Source organism: Lepidochelys kempii, chromosome 7 (assembly GCF_965140265.1).
Source record: "Lepidochelys kempii isolate rLepKem1 chromosome 7, rLepKem1.hap2, whole genome shotgun sequence".
Classification (NCBI taxonomy): Eukaryota; Metazoa; Chordata; order Testudines; family Cheloniidae; genus Lepidochelys; species Lepidochelys kempii.
The window spans coordinates 57,726,086-57,745,155 of record NC_133262.1 but is presented as its reverse complement, the minus strand read 5'-3'; the positions used below and the strand labels follow the sequence as shown (position 1 = coordinate 57,745,155).

Below are 19,070 nucleotides of genomic sequence, written 5' to 3'. Positions count from 1 at the left end.
TTAACTTTGTTGCTGGTTTTAAAGGGGGGGAAGAAAAGCTACAGTGGGCTGCCGGAAAACCCAATGTGAAATAGCAAAGATTAAGAGTCTGTTAGACAATTGGAACAAAATGGTGTGTTCTGATGCATAGGCACTTTTTTTTTTTTTTTTTAAGCTTTAAATCCAATCCAGGGTTTAGTAAATAAGCATTACTGGTGGAAGCAGAAATTGTCAGATTTATGGAAAATCCCATGGAGAAGATTAATAATCACATGTTTTTGCTGAAGCTTGAACATACATTGAATGCCAGTCTGCTTCTTTCCAAGATGATACATTCACATAAGTATAATTTGTATGTATACATAGAGGTGACTTTGAAATACCATATTCTATTTTTTTTCCAATTCAGATTTTGAGTAGGTTGAGATATAAATTGTATGACACATGATAATTGCAGGATTTTTGACCATCAGAAATGGTCACTTCCAGCTATTGTTTGCTGTACTTCATGCTTTTAAAGTTCTTGTGGATCAAATGAAATAATCGTACTGATATCTGATCTGTCCTTTGTATTTTAGAGATGTGTCAATACCGGTCATAAATATGTATCTAAGTGAGATTAACACATTGTTATAAAATGTATGTTGGAATATGCATTCTGTAACAAAATATGGTGCTTGAAACTGATTTATCTAACACTGTGTGGCAAAATTCATCCCTAGTACAACTCCATTGACTTTAGTGAGCTAACTGAAGGAGACGAGGGCCTTGAACTGCTGTAAATAAAATCTGAAATGCTTTTATTTAACATTTCAACACTTACTGGAGCTGAGGTCACTCAAATTAATGTGATTTCCACAGTGAGGTATGGAGGGAGGAAATTGGGGTTTCTGGACTTTTGTGATTGGTTCGCTATGAATGATGTACAAAGGAAGGTCTGAATGGTGGTTCTTCCAAAAACCCAGTGTGTTTTGTTTGCTTTTTTACAATAGAAATTCAGGTCTTATCTGTCCATTTTTTTTTTTTTTTTTTACCAATAGTCTCTATAGTCAAATGAGATTTATGTACTCCGAGAATTTTAGGGAATTCTCCCACTGTTATCATACCACCTGTACAGCAATGGTGGAAGCGCTGGCTCCTGGCGTTTTTATCACTGTTTCCTGTAGCCCCCTTCAGAGTACATCTAGATGACAGAGTGATAAAAACACCTGTGACCATGCTACCATGCGAGAGCTACGCCAGTGATAGCAGAATTCCCTGCAATTCCTGGTGTACACAAGGCACTGAATACCTGGTAGGATTGTGACATCAGAGATAGTAAAATCTGTTTAATGGAGAGGGGTAATAATTTGTATTCAAGCTGTTCAAAACTCTGTGAAATAAAATAGGTGTTAAGCAAAATAACAAATAAAAAACCAAATGCCTGAGAAGCAAGTGGGAGGGAAGATGTCTTTGTTAAAGATTCCCCACATTCACCCTTTCAGTTAAGGGCTGAGAAATATGCAGATTGCGATTTGATCAAAGCCCTCTTTAGCAAAACCAAGAAAGATGAGACTTGTTACCTGATATTTTTAAAAGCAGGGGGGAAAAAAGGGCACAAGTCTAATTTTCTTCCCCCTTTCTTCAGGTCACCTTTAACTGAGACTGAACCAAAATAGTGTTGGGAAATGATACTTTTCATTTTGAGTTCAAACTGAGGTGAATTTCCCAAGAGCTGCGGTGATGAAATTAATGTGATAACCTGGTTTATCTATCACATTACCACTTTGGAGCTGAATATAAAGATTCCTATTGAGTTTGGACAGGAATACAAAATAAACATTTCATATTTCAGCTCCATATGAAAAGCAATACTGAAATGAGCATCGTAAACTGGATCTGTCTGTATAACAATGACATTTGTCTGACTATAGCAAAGTATAAATGAGGTTATTTTCAGGTATAGGCTCCTAAAACCACTGGGGAAAAAAATAAAACTCGGCTAGAGGGTGTGGGGGGAGGGATAGCTCAGTGGTTTGAGCATTGGCCTGCTAAACCCAGGGTTGTGAGTTCAATCCTTGAGGGGGCCATTTAGGGATGGGGCAAAAATTGGGGATTGGCCCTGCTTTGAGCAGGGGGTTGGACTAGATGACCTCTGAGGTCCCTTCCAACCCTGAGATTCTATGATTCTATGATTTCTGTTAATGAACCCTGCCTTTTGCCCAGTATGGCCTGAGGTCTTGTTCTGGGCCGGGAGTCTGGTCAGAAGAATTGGGGGTGGAAAGGGCTCATATTGCAGAGACAGAGTGGGGAGATCTTTGGGGTGTCATGACTGGGGGTGAGTTTTTTGATAGGGGGTGTTTCACTTGCCAGTGACTGGTAAGTTGGTGTGTGGCAGTGACGGGTAGAATGGGGAAGAACGGGCAGCTGTGGTTGATGTGTGGTTAATAAGGGAGGTTGTATGGCATGACTTGATTGGGGGTAAAGGCTTAAAACTCTCAATCTAGAAGCGACTTCTAGCAAGTGCAGTAAAATGTTGGAGTTGGTCAGGTAGCCATGACCAGAGAAGGGTGGGTGGATAGAGGAGGGATATTGAGGCGTCTCACTGGAAGGAGAGAGTAGTGAATGGCATTTGGGAGTTGCACCATGACTTGGATCAGCTGTGAGAAGTGCTTCTTTGTCCCGAGAAGTAACTAGCTCCTTAGGCATCTGTTATGTCCACAACAAAAGGTAATTCTTCAACTCATTTAGGAGAGGGTTCAAGGGACCCCACTCAAGTTTTAATTAGAAATATCAACCTGTAGCTGTGTAAACTTCTCCAGACCTGGGCATTGGGTTTCTTTGTGGGGGGACCAAAGAAGCGAGAACTATTGTCCAACTATGAAAAGAATACAACAGTACACACACAGAAGAATTGAAAATCACAGTGCAGCGTACAATCTGAACACAGACTTTCCAGCACTGCAGTATTTAATAATTATAATAATGTTTAAAATTACGATCATAACAGACAAGAAAGAAATGTAGTTAATTACACATTCAAAATTTCTTATTTAAATACACACACCTACTTCTTTGCATTATGGCTTTAAAGTAATCAACTATACAATCTGCACTGATGAAATTTTGTGTCATATTTATAGTCCTAATAACAATAACAGTTGTATTTTGCAGTGTGATTTTTTTCCCTGTTCTTTGTGCGCACTGAGCATGGTAGTGTGGCTGAATTGAAATTGTGTGTTAGAGAGGATATTATTACTATCTAGCTATACGAAGGGCCCTCCTGGACTTCCTATAGGCTTTGACTCTTCTCCCCTTTGGGATATAGAGAGCTTTTCTACTCATGAAGTTTAGACTTTTTTTTGTTTTTAAGGGAGTCTCCGATTATGGCACATCCATCAGACAAGTGACAGGGTTTTTGTTACCTTTTTATATGTTTTAACAGTGGCTAACCCAATGGGGCCTCAGAGCGCTACTGTAATAAAAATATTGAATAAGTCCCTTTGTTTGCACTCACCTTCCTTGGTGCTACACTTGGGAGTTTGCAGAGCTAATTCCCTAGACTGTTGTAAAGAGACTTAGTTTCACACCTGGTTCACTGATCTAATGCCTAAATGCAAGTTAATAACGAGAGTGAGGTAACTGGCATAAGCAGCTGGCCGAAATGAGAGTGACTATGGCAATGTCTACACTAGAGATCTAACAGCGGCACAACTGTACTGCTTCAGCTGCAAGACCACAAGTCTCCTGTGTAGCGGCTCTATGCTGAAGGGCTCCAGAGGGCTCATCCGTCGGCATAATTAAACCACCACCCAACAAGCAGCAGTAGTTACGGCAGCAAGAGAGCATTTCCCGCTGACATGGCACTGTCCACACCTGCACTTCTGTCCGTGTAACTTACGTCAGGGGCATGTTTTTTCATACCTCTGACAGACAAAAGTTTTACCGACAAAAGTGCTAGGGTAGACGTAGCCGTTGTCAGCCTCGTCGATTGATGTAGCGTGCATGGTGCTTGGTACTGAAGTTTCTGGTTTGGCATTTGTGTTCCTAACCTGATTGAAGAGCATTTTTCCTAGCTATGCTTGGTGAAATGGGCTCATCTTTCTCTCCTAGGTGTAGTCTGTGCTACAGTTATTCATGCCTTCGTCACCTTGATTACACTGCCTGTTATGGGGCTGCAGCTTAAAAGTGAAGTTCTGCTCTGAAAAGTGACTTGGTGAAAATAGCATAGTAGGGCTCCATGTTTACTGTGTGTCAATGATTTCTAGAGTAAATCTGCTCAGTTTGCCAGTAAAATGGTGGTGTTTTTCTAACCACTGTGCTAGCAAAGTGCAGGCAGGGCTGGGATCTGATTGCTCTCTGTAAATACACTGGGGGGTAAAAACCAAGGAGGGAGAAGAGCTGTTTAAGCTAAAGGACAATGTTGGCACAAGAACAAAATGGGTATAAACTGCCAAATGAATACATTTAGGCTAGAAATTAAAAGAAGATATCTAACTATCAAATGAGTGGGGGCAAACAATCTAACTAGTTTTTAAGATGGTGCTTGGCAACTTTGTGAGTGGGGTTGCTTGCAGAAACAGGGAACTAGACTTGGTGACCAGGAGGTCCCTTCTAATTCTATTTCCTAGGAAACTCAGTTTCTGTGGGATGATAGTTGGGTTTTAAATGCATTTAAGGGTGCAGTAGAAGTGATGTTTATTATACTTTATTTATTTGTGCCTGTTGAAACCCTCATGCACTTTCACAGTGCATTTAGAGGAGGCAAAGGTGCAGGTCTTTAGATAAATTACCCTGCCTAGTACAAAACTGTCTTCCTTTTCTACACTAATGCAGTTTCCATGGTCAGGGCCACAGAGAGCTATCTTACATTGCTGTGCTTTACATTTCTTTCTAAATCTGAGATCTTGGCTGGAGAAATTCCTGATTAAATAGATTCTTACCACTTTGTGGTTTTGTCCAGGGATATTTTACACTCTGCCCTTTGGTCTTCGCTTGTGCCTTTTCACTTTTCTTTGCCAAATTCAATTCTTTGGGCAAACCTCCCACGAAAGCTTATGCCCAAATAAATCTGTTAGTCTTTAAGGTGCCACTGGACTCCTTGTTGTTTTTGTGGATACAAATTAACATGGCTACCCCTTGATGCCTGCCTGCCTTGATTTCAGTCTCTATGACATTATAGTCTTGCAGGATTTTATCACAAGGCTTCACAAGTTTTTGAATAGAGGTTATTTCCCTGTTCAGCTCCACTTTATGACCCTTCTTCTTGGATCATTCTAGGTAAAAGACAAGCAATTAGCCTTATCAGGCTGATGGTCAGAAATATGAGGAATGGTGAGGAATATTTTTGCTACCTCCTTTAAGAGGCTGGGGGCTTTTGGCTTTCCAGCAGCATTGCTTTTGCTTTAATGGCTTCAAAGAATTAGATTTGGAATTTGTTACCATGCTCTCAATGAACTATTTCTCATATGGCCATAGCCTCAAACTGCACTTTGCAAGTCATTCATTCTTTGCTCACTTTTTATCACATTTATAGCTCTCCCTGTAATCTTCAGAGGTGCCTTTCTTGTTAGCATTGCTTTTAAGCAACTAGTAGAAATTTAATCGTGATTTTTTTGCAGTACCTATCTAGAATCCATGTAGCCAATTCTCACTGCCTCAGGAACACTCCAGAGGTACCAATATTGAGCAAACAGGCAAACATCACTACAGTCCTGGGTTGCCTTTTAATAATTTTCAAATATTAATATCCATCAATAACTGATGTTCATGTTCACCTACCATTCTTATTTTTCCAGTATATTTATGTTATGGGGTGACCTGTTGCCGTTATTTATGAATTTTGTATTACAATAGCACCTAGAGGCCTCAACCAATATTGGAGCCCCATTTTGCTATGTGCCATGTGTACATGCAGCTGGAGATAGTCCCTGCCCCAAAGAGCTTACAGTCTAAATAGAGAAGACAGACAAATGATGGAGGAGAAAAGGTATCGCTATCTCCCTTTTACAGAGGGAGAACTGAAGTGCAGTGAGATATTAAGTGACTTGCCCAGGTCACATGAGATCTGTGAGTTGAATCACCATCTCCTGAGTAGAGCCAGCACTTTACCGACAACATCATCCTTCCTTCCCATTGAACTCCGATGCATAGTATTAGGCCATCTCTCCTGGTTTGGTGCCTAAATACCAGTTTCAATGGTAGATGTATTTGAAATGTAGATAAGATAGTTCATCTGCAGTGCTGTTTGTTTTGTTTGTGTTTAAGCTTTCATTAAACAACAGCACATGGCTATTTTGGTCCTTAAAGATTTGGCTTGGTAAATACTGAGTGCCAGATTCAATACTGGCATAAGTGGGTGCAGTTTAAATCCATTAAAGTTAATCTGTCCAGTCAGCAATTAGTGACTTTTGATTAGCACAACTGTTGTAACTACATAAAAATTGCTCGGATGAATTGTCACGTGGCAGCACTTCTCTGTCAAAGGATTAATATGCTTTTTCGTGGTTTGCAGGAAGAGTAGTTGCAGGACCTTTGAAAGACCAAATAAATTGTCCGACACCATGTTAGTAATACTGTTTTATATATTGAGAAATTCCTCAGTTCATTATGTGCCAGTAATTTACCACATCCAACTGGTAATTGTGATTACTATAACTATGAAGCTTTTTAAATTTTTAAAATAATACTTTGTTTTATATAGTATCTTTCATCCTGAAGCATACCCAATGACTATGTAGATTTTACGTATGGCTACCTCTGGAGTGAAACCCAGCCACTGTTTAACAGAACACAGCAAGATTACACAAGAGTTTAGGGTAGGAAATGAGAACTATCCGCCCAAAACTACAGCATGTAGGGAGGCAGAATGTAACTGAGTTGAATTTGGCTGGAACGTGACCAGCTCCATTACTGCGAAAAGGGCCATCCGTATGTTAATGATCACAAAGTCAAAAAGAACTGAGAGAATTGTTTTTATACTGCCCTATTTATATCCTCTCCTGTTTGATATTTTCGATATCTCTCTCTCTCTGCCTCACCCCTTTTCATGTCTGTGCTTAATATTTGAAACCTAATTTCCCTTTGTAAGTGATACCTCTCTCTCATCAGTGAGGTATGAGTGGATGAGAGCACCTATCATGATTAGGGACTTTCCTGTCCTTTTTATTACCATAACATAGAGCTTGCTAATAGCTGTTGTTATTACAAGCATTTACTTGGTGCGGATCACCATGGCATGGAGGCATCTTAGAAGGCTTAAGATGAAACAGTGAAGGGAAGCCAAACACATGCAGCTTTCTCAGTCTACCAGGAAACCAGAATCTAATCATTTGGAAAGGGCTGGAAAAGAAGGGTCTTGCAGCTCTTTGTGACCAAGTTCATTATTCCTTTCTTCGGGCTCGAACCTGCAAGATGTTGAGCACTTTCAACTTCCACAAAGTCAATGGGATTTGAGGATACTCAGCCTCTCTCTTTCTGGGCTCACACAGAGTTGCCATCTTTCTATTTTAGAAAACCCTTGCCCCGCCTCTGCTCACTCCATTTCCCTCCCACCCCGCTCCGTCACTTGCTCTCCCCCATCCTCTTTCACATGCTCATTTTTTACTGCAAGGCCCAAACAGGCATATTTTTGACAGATCAGGTTTTATTTGTTACAGGACACTGAAGCTGGCAGCAAAATAGTCAAAAAGGGTAATTTAAAAAAAAATGAAATGAAATTTCACAAAGGTTTTCATGATTCTTTCCTTCCCCTCTTCCCCTTTTTCATAACCAGCTCCCTGTTTTTTGTACACTAAAGTTATTGTAATTTTGTGTGTGGAATTAGGTCCACATATTATCACAGCTGCAATGGGTCCATTAAAAGCCCACTCCTGAAACACACCTACAAATCCACAGAGCACGACCACAGAAATGAATACTTGTCCAGATACCTGTAAAAATAAATCTATAGAAACTGACTCCCATGCCTACATGCAGATACAAACGTGTATTCATGTGTACACACCTAGCATGCAAAAAGAAAAGGAGTACTTGTGGCACCTTAGAGACTAACCAATTTATTAGAGCATAAGCTTTCGTGAGCTACAGCTCACTTCCTCAGTACTTCCACGTTATTTATTATTACAATTGTTGTTTAGTGCCTAGAGACCCCAACTAAGATCAGGGCTCCAGGGTGGTCAGTGCTGGACATACATATAAAAAGAGAGTCTGCAACAAAGAGTTTATAATATAGCTAGACAAAGGTGGGGAAAAATATATGATACATTGGCTCTTCTGCAATTATTAGTCAACAACATTCACTTTTTAAGAAAGAATACATTTCTTTTAGTTTCCTTCTCTTTTAAAAACTTGTATCATCAATTTTTGTGTGTGCGTGCCAGCAAAAGGAATAAAAGTCAAAGAGTTAGGCTGGAGATTTTATTCACGCGGGTATACACACACATGCGGCAATACATGCACCTCCCTACTCAAAGACACACAGTCTCTTACACACATACAATGCATAACCCCTGGGGGAATTCTGCGCCAAAAAATGAAAAATTTTGCGATGAAAATTTAAAAATTCTGCGCACAGTATATTAAAACTCTGCATGTTTTATTTGTCAATAAATAAATGTGGAGGCTACAGCATAGCAGTGGGAGCACAGGCCACTGGCTGCATGAAGGTGGAATATCACTTCTCTTCCCTGGGACATGGGCTCAGTGGTGAGGCTGCACCCGACCCTGACACAGCACAAAGTCTGGACCTGCCCAAGAAATATCTTGGGGCCCTGCCCCTCTGTGCCAGGTGCACCAGGTGTGGGGCAGGCAGGCTCAACCGGGCACGATCCAAGTGTGAAGGGGCTCATTGTGGGGGGGATCCAGGCGAGGGGTGAGAGGGTTCTATGTGGAACAATCTGGGTGCAGGCAACTCAGTGGCTGGGGCAGGTCTGGATGCACAGAGGCTTGTTGTGGGGGGGTTCCAGGTGCAGGGGGAGTGGGACTCTACAGGGGCTTCCAGGTGATGGTGTTGGGGCTCAGCGGGGTGTCTGGGTATGGGGGGTCTAGGTGCAGCTAGTTGGGGGTCAGTGGGTGGGCGTCTGGATGTGGGGGCTCAAGGTGGTGCAGGGGGTGGGACTCATCGGGGTGGGAGTTAGAGTGCAGGGAGCTCAGTGGGGGTGGTCTGGGTGTAGAGGTGGGGGGTCTAGGGGCAGGGAGTCTGGTTGCAGAGGGGCTCCAGGTGCAGGGATTGAGGTTCAGTGGGGAAGCAACTCCTCATACAGTGACTCCTCCCGCAGGGAGGATGCTGAGCTTTCTGATTCCGAGGGAGGTTTCTGGGGGTGGGTCTGACACATCCCCAGCTACTCCTTGCAGGGGAAGAGGAAGGGTTGGGACTGGGAGGGATGCAGTGACTGGGGATAGGAGTGCGGGGGGGGGTTGGGATGGGGAGGGATGCACTGATGGGGGTGCCGGGGGGATGATATGAAGGAGGGGCTTGTGGGGTGATGGGACAAAGAGGGATGCAGTGATGGGGATGGGGGTGCAGTGATGGGGATGTGGGGGGGTTGGGACTGGGAGGAATGCAGTGAGGAGGGGAGGGGTGCAGGGGGATGCAATGATGAGGGATGGGGAGGGATGCAGTGACGTGGGCTTGGGGGTGCAGTGATAGGGGGATGGGGGTGCAGGGGGGATGCAATGACGGGGAGATGGCGGGGTTAGGATGAGGAGGGATTCAGTGACGGGGAATAGGGGTGCAGGGATGGGGTTGGGATGGGGAGGGATGCAATGACGGGGGATGTGGGTGCAGCCCCATTCCCAGTACTCAGAGACAGGGATACACATACCTCCAACTTCTGGGTGCGGGTAATGGGGTGACAGTCCACGGTTCGCAGCAGGGCATGCGCCGCAGCTTGAGCCCAGCCACAGGAGGAGCACGAGGAGAAGAGGGCTGGGAAGCAGTGGGAGAAGCGCGCACCACACGACCCCTCAACAGCCACTTGCTGAGCTCTCACGAGTGGCACTAGTTCCTCCCCTGTCCTGACCCAACCAATGGGAGCTGCCTCTGCGGGCGGGGGAGGGGGGCATCCCTGGACCCCACCCTGGCAACCCCTAAGGCTAGGAGCCGGATATGCTGGCTGCTTCCGGACTCGGGTGCCGTGGCACTAGCAGGGAGCCTGCCAGCCCTGCTGCAGTGCCGCGAACCTGACATTCAACGGCCTGGTGAACCGTGCTGACTAGAGCTGCCAGGGTCCCTTTTCAACCAGGTGTTCGGGTCCAAAACTAGACAGTTGGTTACCCTAGCTCACCAGCCTCTCTAAAGCCTCCCTCTGACATGCAGGCTCCCTTCCTGCAGTGGGTGCATGCCAAAGTCTGTAGATCTCTCCTACCCAACTGTCAGTTCCCAGATTCCTCCAGGAGCCCAGTTAATGTTGCCAGTTCCTGTGATTTCTATTGCGAGTCTTGTGATACTTAGAATCATAGAATCATAGAATATCAGGGTTGGAAGGGACCCCAGAAGGTCATTTAGTCCAACCCCCTGCTCGAAGCAGGACCAATTCCCAGTTAAATCATCCCAGCCAGGGATTTGTCAAGCCTGACCTTAAAAACCTCTAAGGAAGGAGATTCTACCACCTCCCTAGGTAACGCATTCCAGTGTTTCACCACCCTCTTAGTGAAAAAGTTTTCCCTAATATCCAATCTAAACCTCCCCCACTGCAACTTGAGACCATTACTCCTCGTTCTGTCATCTGCTACCATTGAGAACAGTCTAGAGCCATCCTCTTTGGAACCCCCTTTCAGGTAGTTGAAAGCAGCTATCAAATCCCCCCTCATTCTTCTCTTCTGCAGGCTAAACAATCCCAGCTCCCTCAGCCTCTCCTCATAACTCATGTGTTCCAGTCCCCTAATCATTTTGGTTGCCCTTCGCTGGACTCTCTCCAATTTATCCACATCCTTCTTGAAGTGTGGGGCCCAAAACTGGACACAGTACTCCAGATGAGGCCTCACCAATGTCGAATAGAGGGGACCGATCACGTCCCTCGATCTGCTCGCTATGCCCCTACTTATACATCCCAAAATGCCATTGGCCTTTTTGGCAACAAGGGCACACTGCTGACTCATATCCAGCTTCTCATCCACTGTCACCCCTTGGTCCTTTTCCGCAGAACTGCTGCCTAGCCATTCGGTCCCTAGTCTGTAGCTGTGCATTGGGTTCTTCCGTCCTAAGTGCAGGACCCTGCACTTATCCTTATTGAACCTCATCAGATTTCTTTTGGCCCAATCCTCCAATTTGTCTAGGTCCTTCTGTATCCTATCCCTCCCCTCCAGCGTATCTACCACTCCTCCCAGTTTAGTATCATCCGCAAATTTGCTGAGAGTGCAATCCACACCATCCTCCAGATCATTTATGAAGATATTGAACAAAACCGGCCCCAGGACCGACCCTTGGGGTACTCCACTTGATACCGGCTGCCAACTAGACATGGAGCCATTGATCACTACCCGTTGAGCCCGACAATCTAGCCAGCTTTCTACCCACCTTATAGTGCATTCATCCAGCCCATACTTCCTTAACTTGCTGACAAGAATACTGTGGGAGACCATGTCAAAAGCTTTGCTAAAGTCAAGAAACAATACATCCACTGCTTTCCCTTCATCCACAGAACCAGTAATCTCATCATAAAAGGCGATTAGATTAGTCAGGCATGACCTTCCCTTGGTGAATCCATGCTGGCTGTTCCTGATCACTTTCCTTTCATGCAAGTGCTTCAGGATTGATTCTTTGAGGACCTGCTCCATGATTTTTCCAGGGACTGAAGTGAGGCTGACTGGCCTGTAGTTCCCAGGATCCTCCTTCTTCCCTTTTTTAAAGATTGGCACTACATTAGCCTTTTTCCAGTCATCCGGGACTTCCCCGGTTCGCCACGAGTTTTCAAAGATAATGGTCAATGGCTCTGCAATCACAGCCGCCAATTCCTTCAGCACTCTCGGATGCAACTCGTCCGGCCCCATGGACTTGTGCACGTCCAGCTTTTCTAAATAGTCCCTAACCACCTCTATCTCCACAGAGGGCTGGCCATCTCTTCCCCATTTTGTGATGCCCAGCGCAGCAGTCTGGGAGCTGACCTTGTTAGTGAAAACAGAGGCAAAAAAAGCATTGAGTACATTAGCTTTTTCCACATCCTCTGTCACTAGGTTGCCTCCCTCATTCATTAAGGGGCCCACACTTTCCTTGACTTTCTTCTTGTTGCCAACATACCTGAAGAAACCCTTCTTGTTACTCTTGACATCTCTGGCTAGCTGCAGCTCCAGGTGCGATTTGGCCCTCCTGATTTCACTCCTGCAAGCCTGAGCAATATTTTTATACTCTTCCCTGGTCATATGTCCTACCTTCCACTTCTTGTAAGCTTCTTTTTTATGTTTAAGATCCGCTAGGATTTCACCATTAAGCCAAGCTGGTCGCCTGCCATATTTACTATTCTTTCGACTCATTGGGATGGTTTGTCCCTGTAACCTCAACAGGGATTCCTTGAAATACAGCCAGCTCTCCTGGACTCCTTTCCCCTTCAAGTTAGTCCCCCAGGGGATCCTGGCCATCCGTTCCCTGAGGGAGTCGAAGTCTGCTTTCCTGAAGTCCAGGGTCCGTATCCTGCTGCTTACCTTTCTTCCCTGTGTCAGGATCCTGAACTCAACCAACTCATGGTCACTGCCTCCCAGATTCCCATCCACTTTTGCTTCCCCCACTAATTCTACCCGGTTTGTGAGCAGCAGGTCAAGAAAAGCGCCCCCCCCAGTTGGCTCCTCTAGCACTTGCGCCAGGAAATTGTCCCCTACGCTTTCCAAAAACTTCCTGGATTGTCTATGCACCGCTGTATTGCTCTCCCAGCAGATATCAGGAGATATCTTGGTCATCTTTAAAGCTCTTGAAGTCAAGCGATTCCACAAGAACTTCATCATTTTCTAAACTAAGTTTCTCCCCTTCACTGTTGTGGAGAAAGGCTTGAAAACATGACTCTTAAGCTCAGAAACCTGCAGGCTGTTAACAGGCGTAAAAGTCATGAGATTGTGGGTGCTTATCTCGTGATTTTGAGGGGGACATAACTCATGTCTTTTATACACCTGCGGTTGGCAGTACTGGACGGCTTGTACCTATTGGGACATTTGAACAGCCTGGGTTCTGATTCAGCTTCTCTGAAAGGAAGCCAAATTAGAAATATCTGCCCAGCTAGGAAGCCCTCGGAGAGTTGCAGCTGGGAATGGTGGGGCCATAGTTGCTTTTGAAATCTGCTCCTGGACACTGCATCCAGTAGGACCTCTGTGATGGTGCAGGCATTTTCACTCTCATGTTCCTTAGCAAAGTGCCTTGAAGCGCCAGTCTCGAACAACACTTGCCTCATCATGAGGATGCTCAAATCCTTCACTTTCAGTAGTTTAAAAAGTGAAAAGGAACCAGGGAATCTGGAAAGTGTGGGGGAGGAGGAGAAGAAGCTGCTTTTCAGTCTTCCTCCACTGTCTCCAACACCTCCTGCCAGGCTGTCAAGATGGGTTTTTTCTGTTCATAAAAAAGGAAGCAACCCTCCCTAAACTGCAATAAATTCGCAGGTTAGCCTTTTTTAATAGGAAAACAATCTTGAAAGCTGCCTGTCTGTAAGCTCTGTTATGTTGACCTTGATATTTGTTCTCAATACCAAGACTTTTCCTTTTTGTAGTTACTATATGCTGTATTGTCATTTCTTAATGTTTGTATTGACTTGGTAGTTTCCTTTGAACAGGTTTTGTCATTTTATCTGGTGTCTGCTGATTATTAGATTTTGTCAATTTCTCTCTGTCTAATAGAAAATACCATGTTGGTTTGAGTCATTGGGAGATACTGATATCTTTTAATTTAAATTGCTAGTCACTGGTTAGCATTAGGACCTTGAAACATAATGACTGTGGTCTCCAGAGAACTGTTCACGTGTCTCAGTATAGGTCAGATTAGTTCAAAGAGCCAGATGTGACACCTTGGGCTAATGGAGACACCTGGTCTGCCTTCAAATCCAGGTCTGGCCCTGTAGATTAGAGGGCTAATTCTGCTAAAAATCATGACATTGCCTGTGCGTCAAAGGGGCTTCAGCAAGATCTCTATATTACTGAAATAGAGCTTTCACTGCTGCCCTTTTGTGTAATTGTGGCCCTGCACCATTCCACTGTGGTGAGCATAAGAGCACTGACCATCATTCGCCATAAAAACATAATTGAATATCATGTTGGATTTATCTTCTAATTGGTTGGCCTCCCATTTCTCAGGTTAACATAAAGGGTGGAGGGGAGTAAGCAATGGTGGTGTCCCAAATACTATGCCCAATTGTAATGTCTAGATTGTACAGCTCTTGATAATATCACTGTCCCTCTTTCTTATATGCTTGATCAGCCATGGAGAAGTTAACTGGTGACTGACTGCCACTGTTTAGGCTTCAGACTTAACACACTAGTGATAAAAGTTCACACCTCTTTGAGCTATTGTTTCAGGCTGTCTGCAGACTCTGGCAGGGATCACTGCATCAGATTGCATTTGGAAGATTTTGCTTACCACCATAAGGTCAAGAGGGATTTACCCCTTGTCTACACTTAAAAAGTTTTGTTGGTGTAGCCATAGTGGTAAAACTATTCCACCAAACCCTCCTAGTGCAGGTGCAGTTTATACTGTCAGAAGAGTCCCATGTGCTGGTATTTTTGCTTGGGGAACTGGTTTAAGCTGTACTGGCACAAATATATTATTCTTTACTCTATAAATTGCATCTAGACTGTGGCTTTTCAGCAAAAAGTCACCCCCCTGACATAGCTATGTTGGCAAAACACAAGTGTAGGGTAGGCTTTAATCCCCCCCAGCATTAGATGCCAAACAGGCAGGGAAAGTACCCGTTCATCAACACAATGCAACTAAGAGCAGTCCAACTCCCAAGTACATCCCCACTATGTGGTAGGGCTAAGTACTAGCTCAGCGAGACCCCAAACCTGCTAGTAGCCAATGAGTGCTACCTCAGTTCAAATGGTTAATAATAGTAATAGATCCTCACAGGCTGAAATAATATCAGAACAGTCTCTTCCCGCAAGCTGCTCTTACATGCGCGCGCATGCTCTCTCTCTCTTCCCCCCACCCCCCATTATACTTAAGGTTGGTTCTACTTTACTCTTTAACAGATAATTTTTCTAAGTGTTCTAAAATCCGCCTGCTTGGTTGGACAGTCTCAAAAGTTATTCAGACCTATCAGTTTCACCCCTCAAAGCGCTATTGTTTCTGTTAATAGGGAGCCAAAGGAAGTGTTAGACATGGAAAAAAATTTAGTAATATGGCCATTTTTAAAACACTTAAAACAACCCTCAAATGATATTCTCACCCCCCACAAGCTGCAACAGAAAAACCAAGCTGTCCACAAATTGCAATAAATATTTTCAAAGTGATACTGTAACACAAAAGAGACTCTTTTTAGGTCTTTAGGAAATCCTGGTGCAACCTTAGCTAGAGTGGTGTAACCACCGCACTGTAATATTGCTTTGCCACATCAGAACCGGGGTGAGGCATGTTGGCGTCATTTGGTCAAGGGGTTCATCAGATACATCTCATCAGATACAGCATCCCCAATAAGGAAATTATTTTAATATTCAAATTGCTCAAAAATCCGCATGCCTGGTGACACTGTCTTGAAAATTGGTATGGTACCACAGGAGCTGGGGCAGACTTTGGGAGAGTGGGAATGAGAACCCCCACTGAGATGAATGGGTCAGTTCACACCTCTGAGAGCTATGGTGACAGGCTGTATTCATCTCCATGGAATGTTCTGATCCACCTGAGAGAATCCCATGGAGCTGAACAGGCCGCTTGACACTTCTGCAGTCCTCTTATGTCCTCAAGGCTTGTGTAGAGCCCCTTCCTCCTGCATTAGCCCCTGAAGTGAAGTGCAAAGACTAGGGCTCCACTCTGCTCTCTCTTGCTGCCTCTAGCTGAGGGGTGGGCACACTTTTTGTCCCAAGGGCCACATCGGCGTTGTGAAACTCTATGGAGGGCCGGGTAGGGAAGGCTGTGCCTCCTCAAGTGGCCAGGCCCCTGCCCCCATCCGCCTTCTCCCACTTCCCGACCCATCCATCCCCCTGCTCCTTGTCCCCTGACTGCCCCCTCCCAAGACCCCCCGACCCTAACCGCCCCCCCAGGACCCTACACCCATCCAATCTCCCCCCCCCCCCCCCCGCTGCCTGTCCCCTGACTGCCCTATCCACACCCCTGACAGGCCCCCCGGGACTCCCACGCCTATCCAACCTCCAAACCTCCCCCGCCCCGTTCCCTATCTCCTGAGTGCCCCCGCGGAACCTCCTGCCCCTTATTCAAACACCCCACCCCCACCCCCGCTGCACGCACCCTTACCATGCCACTCAGAACAGCAGGAGCTCGCAGCCCCACTGCCTGGCTGGAGCCAGCTATGCTGCCTGCGCTGAACGGCCGGCCAGATCACTGGTGGCATGGTGGCGTCGCTGCAGGGGAGGGGCCGGGGGCTAGCCTCCCCAGCTGGGAGCTCAGGGGCAGGGTAGGACGGTCCTGCAGGCAGGTTGTGGCATGCAGGCCATAGTTTGCCCACCTCTGCTCTAGCTGGTAGATATGGTCCTTGCAGGTAGCAACTGATCATTCACCACCTTCTCTTCTCCACATGGTCCCTCCAGCTCTACTGGGGCCATAGAGGGGCAGGGCTGGTGTCTGGTTGGCAGTGAGGTGTTGCCAGGAATCCTCCTTGTGCCCCACAATCCTGTCCCTTGCACTACCTCAATTTTCTTAAAAACAGGGACATTCAAAAAACAAGGAAAATTCACTGCCCCAAAACTTGATTTAATACAGGGTTCAGGTTGACCAGCAGTTTCTTCTACCCTTTTAGAACACTGAGTGCACCTACACTTTGAAAACCAAGAAACAGAGTTAAGGTCCACACCGCCCTCACCTTGCAACTTTAACTCTGCCCTCTTTAAGCCATGCCCTCCCCCACCCCGTATACACAGCTATCCGTCCAGGAGCACTCTATCCCTTCACATGAGACAGAGCTCTGTAGAGACTTAGGATATGGGTGCAGTCGGAGAAACTGTTAGACCATGTCCTCACTACAAAAGCAAATTTAGGGTGGACTTTGTGAGCCCCAGCTGGCGATGCCTGGCCTATACTTGACCATTTCACCTGCTATGCACAAACCAAGGCGAGAGTTGCCAGAGGTAAACAAATGCCCCTTCTTCAAGGACTTCCCTCTGGAACATTACCTGAACTTTGCTCTGCTCTGTGGTGCATTGTCACAAATGCCACTAGACTGTTACAAATCCCCATATGTTGTAGGCAGTGGTGTAGCTGTGTTGTTCCCAGGGTATTAAAGAATAGATGGGGGAGGTGAGATCTTTTATTGGACCAACTTCTGGTTGAGAGAGAGACAAGCTTTTGCGCTTATACAGAGCTCTTCTTCAGATCTGGGAGATGCATGTAGCTGTGACACCCTAAACATAATAGGGAACGGATTGTTTAGTGTAAGTAGTTAACACACATTTCAAGGGGACTATTCAAGGTCAAGTGGCCTGTTAACGCCTCTCCCGTCATAGTGGGGAAAGGCAAAAAAAACCTGGGGGGGCAGGGTTAAATGGGTTATAGATTGTTGTAATAAGCCATAAATTCAGAGTGTTTGTTCAGTCCATAATTTTTAGTGTCTAGCAAAGTTATGAATTTAACCCTTCAGGCACATATTTTGAAGGCGTTGTGCAGGTTTCCTTTGAGGATGAGAACTGAGAGGTCAGATATAGAGTGATTGTTTTTGAAAAGTGGCAAAGAGTCTTGTGGCACCTTATAGACTAACAGACGTATTGGAGCATAAGTTTTCATGGGTGAATACCCACTTCATCGGATGCATGTGGATTTTTGAAAAGTGTTCGCCCACAGGTAATAAGGTGTTTTTGTCTTGTCTTTCTGCGTGAGTTCATTCAAGAGCATAGCGATTGTCTTGTTTTACCTACCTAGTTGTTGGGGCATTTAGTTCATTGGATGAGGTATGCCACATGTTGTGATAGGCACTTGTAGGACCCATGGCACTTGAAGGTGTGTTGTGGGGATGTATTGATTATAGTAGCAGTCGAGGTATATCTATAGGTCATCTTTCTTGATTCCCCCTCCTCTGGCCTTCAAACAACCCCCAACCTCTCCAAGCTTATCAGAAGTAAACTACCCACAGACCATGACACACTAACCAAAGGTGGCACCAGACCCTGCCAGAACAACGGATGCAAAACTTGTAGACCTATCTCCACTGCTACAATGATCAGTACCCCAGAACGTACCTTTCAACATCCATGAGTCCTACACTTGCCTGTCACACGTGGTTACCTCATCCAATGAATTAAATGCCCCAATAGCAATGTCCTATAGCAAGAATAGACTATTGTGCTCCTCTGCTTGCCCAACAGACATAACTCAGCATAGAAACATGGTGTCCCTGGTCCATTTGGGTGCAGATGCACCCTTCTTCATATTGCAGTATGAGCTGTGACAGCCTGCTACAAGTAACCCCTGCACCAGTCAGTACAGCTATACCTTCCACTATGAAGAGCAGTTAGAATGCATGCAGATAAATGGGGAACACAATTCTGATGGATACAACACAGAACTTTACTTAGGGCATGTCTACACTACAAACATAAGTGTTACAGCTACTGCAGTAATTAGTGCAGTAGGGGTAACATGTCCACATTACTGTCCTCCTGTCGATGGTGCATGTCCTCATCAGGAGCGCTTCCACTGACTTAAGAGGGGCAGTTTGGGGGGGTGAGAGCCCAGGCTCACGGCAGCTACCTGGGCTCCAGGTGCAGATCTCCCTGCCAGGAGCCCAGCTGCCCCAGGGCTCTTGCCTCCCACTGGGAGCCAAGTTCCCCTCCAGGAGGCTGGGTGCCGCCCCCCACCTCTCAACTCCCTGCCAGGAGCTTGGCAGCTGCCAGGGCTCTGGGTGTGGATCTCTCTGCCGGTTGCAGCCAGGCTCCCAGTAGGGAGCTGGCAGCCCAGATTGGACTGAGGAGCCGGGACCCCAGGCGGCAGCAGGGTTCTGAGTGGGGAGCCTGGGCAGCAGCCTGGCTTGGAGCAG

The 19,070-nt window shown here is 45.6% G+C and overlaps 1 protein-coding gene across 6 annotated transcripts in view; it reads left to right on the top strand.

The window, feature by feature from the left end:
- MARCHF8 (membrane associated ring-CH-type finger 8) overlaps positions 1 to 19,070 on the top strand; it is a 172,119-nt gene that overhangs the window by 84,951 nt on the left and 68,098 nt on the right. The gene's annotated exons all lie outside the window — the stretch shown is intronic.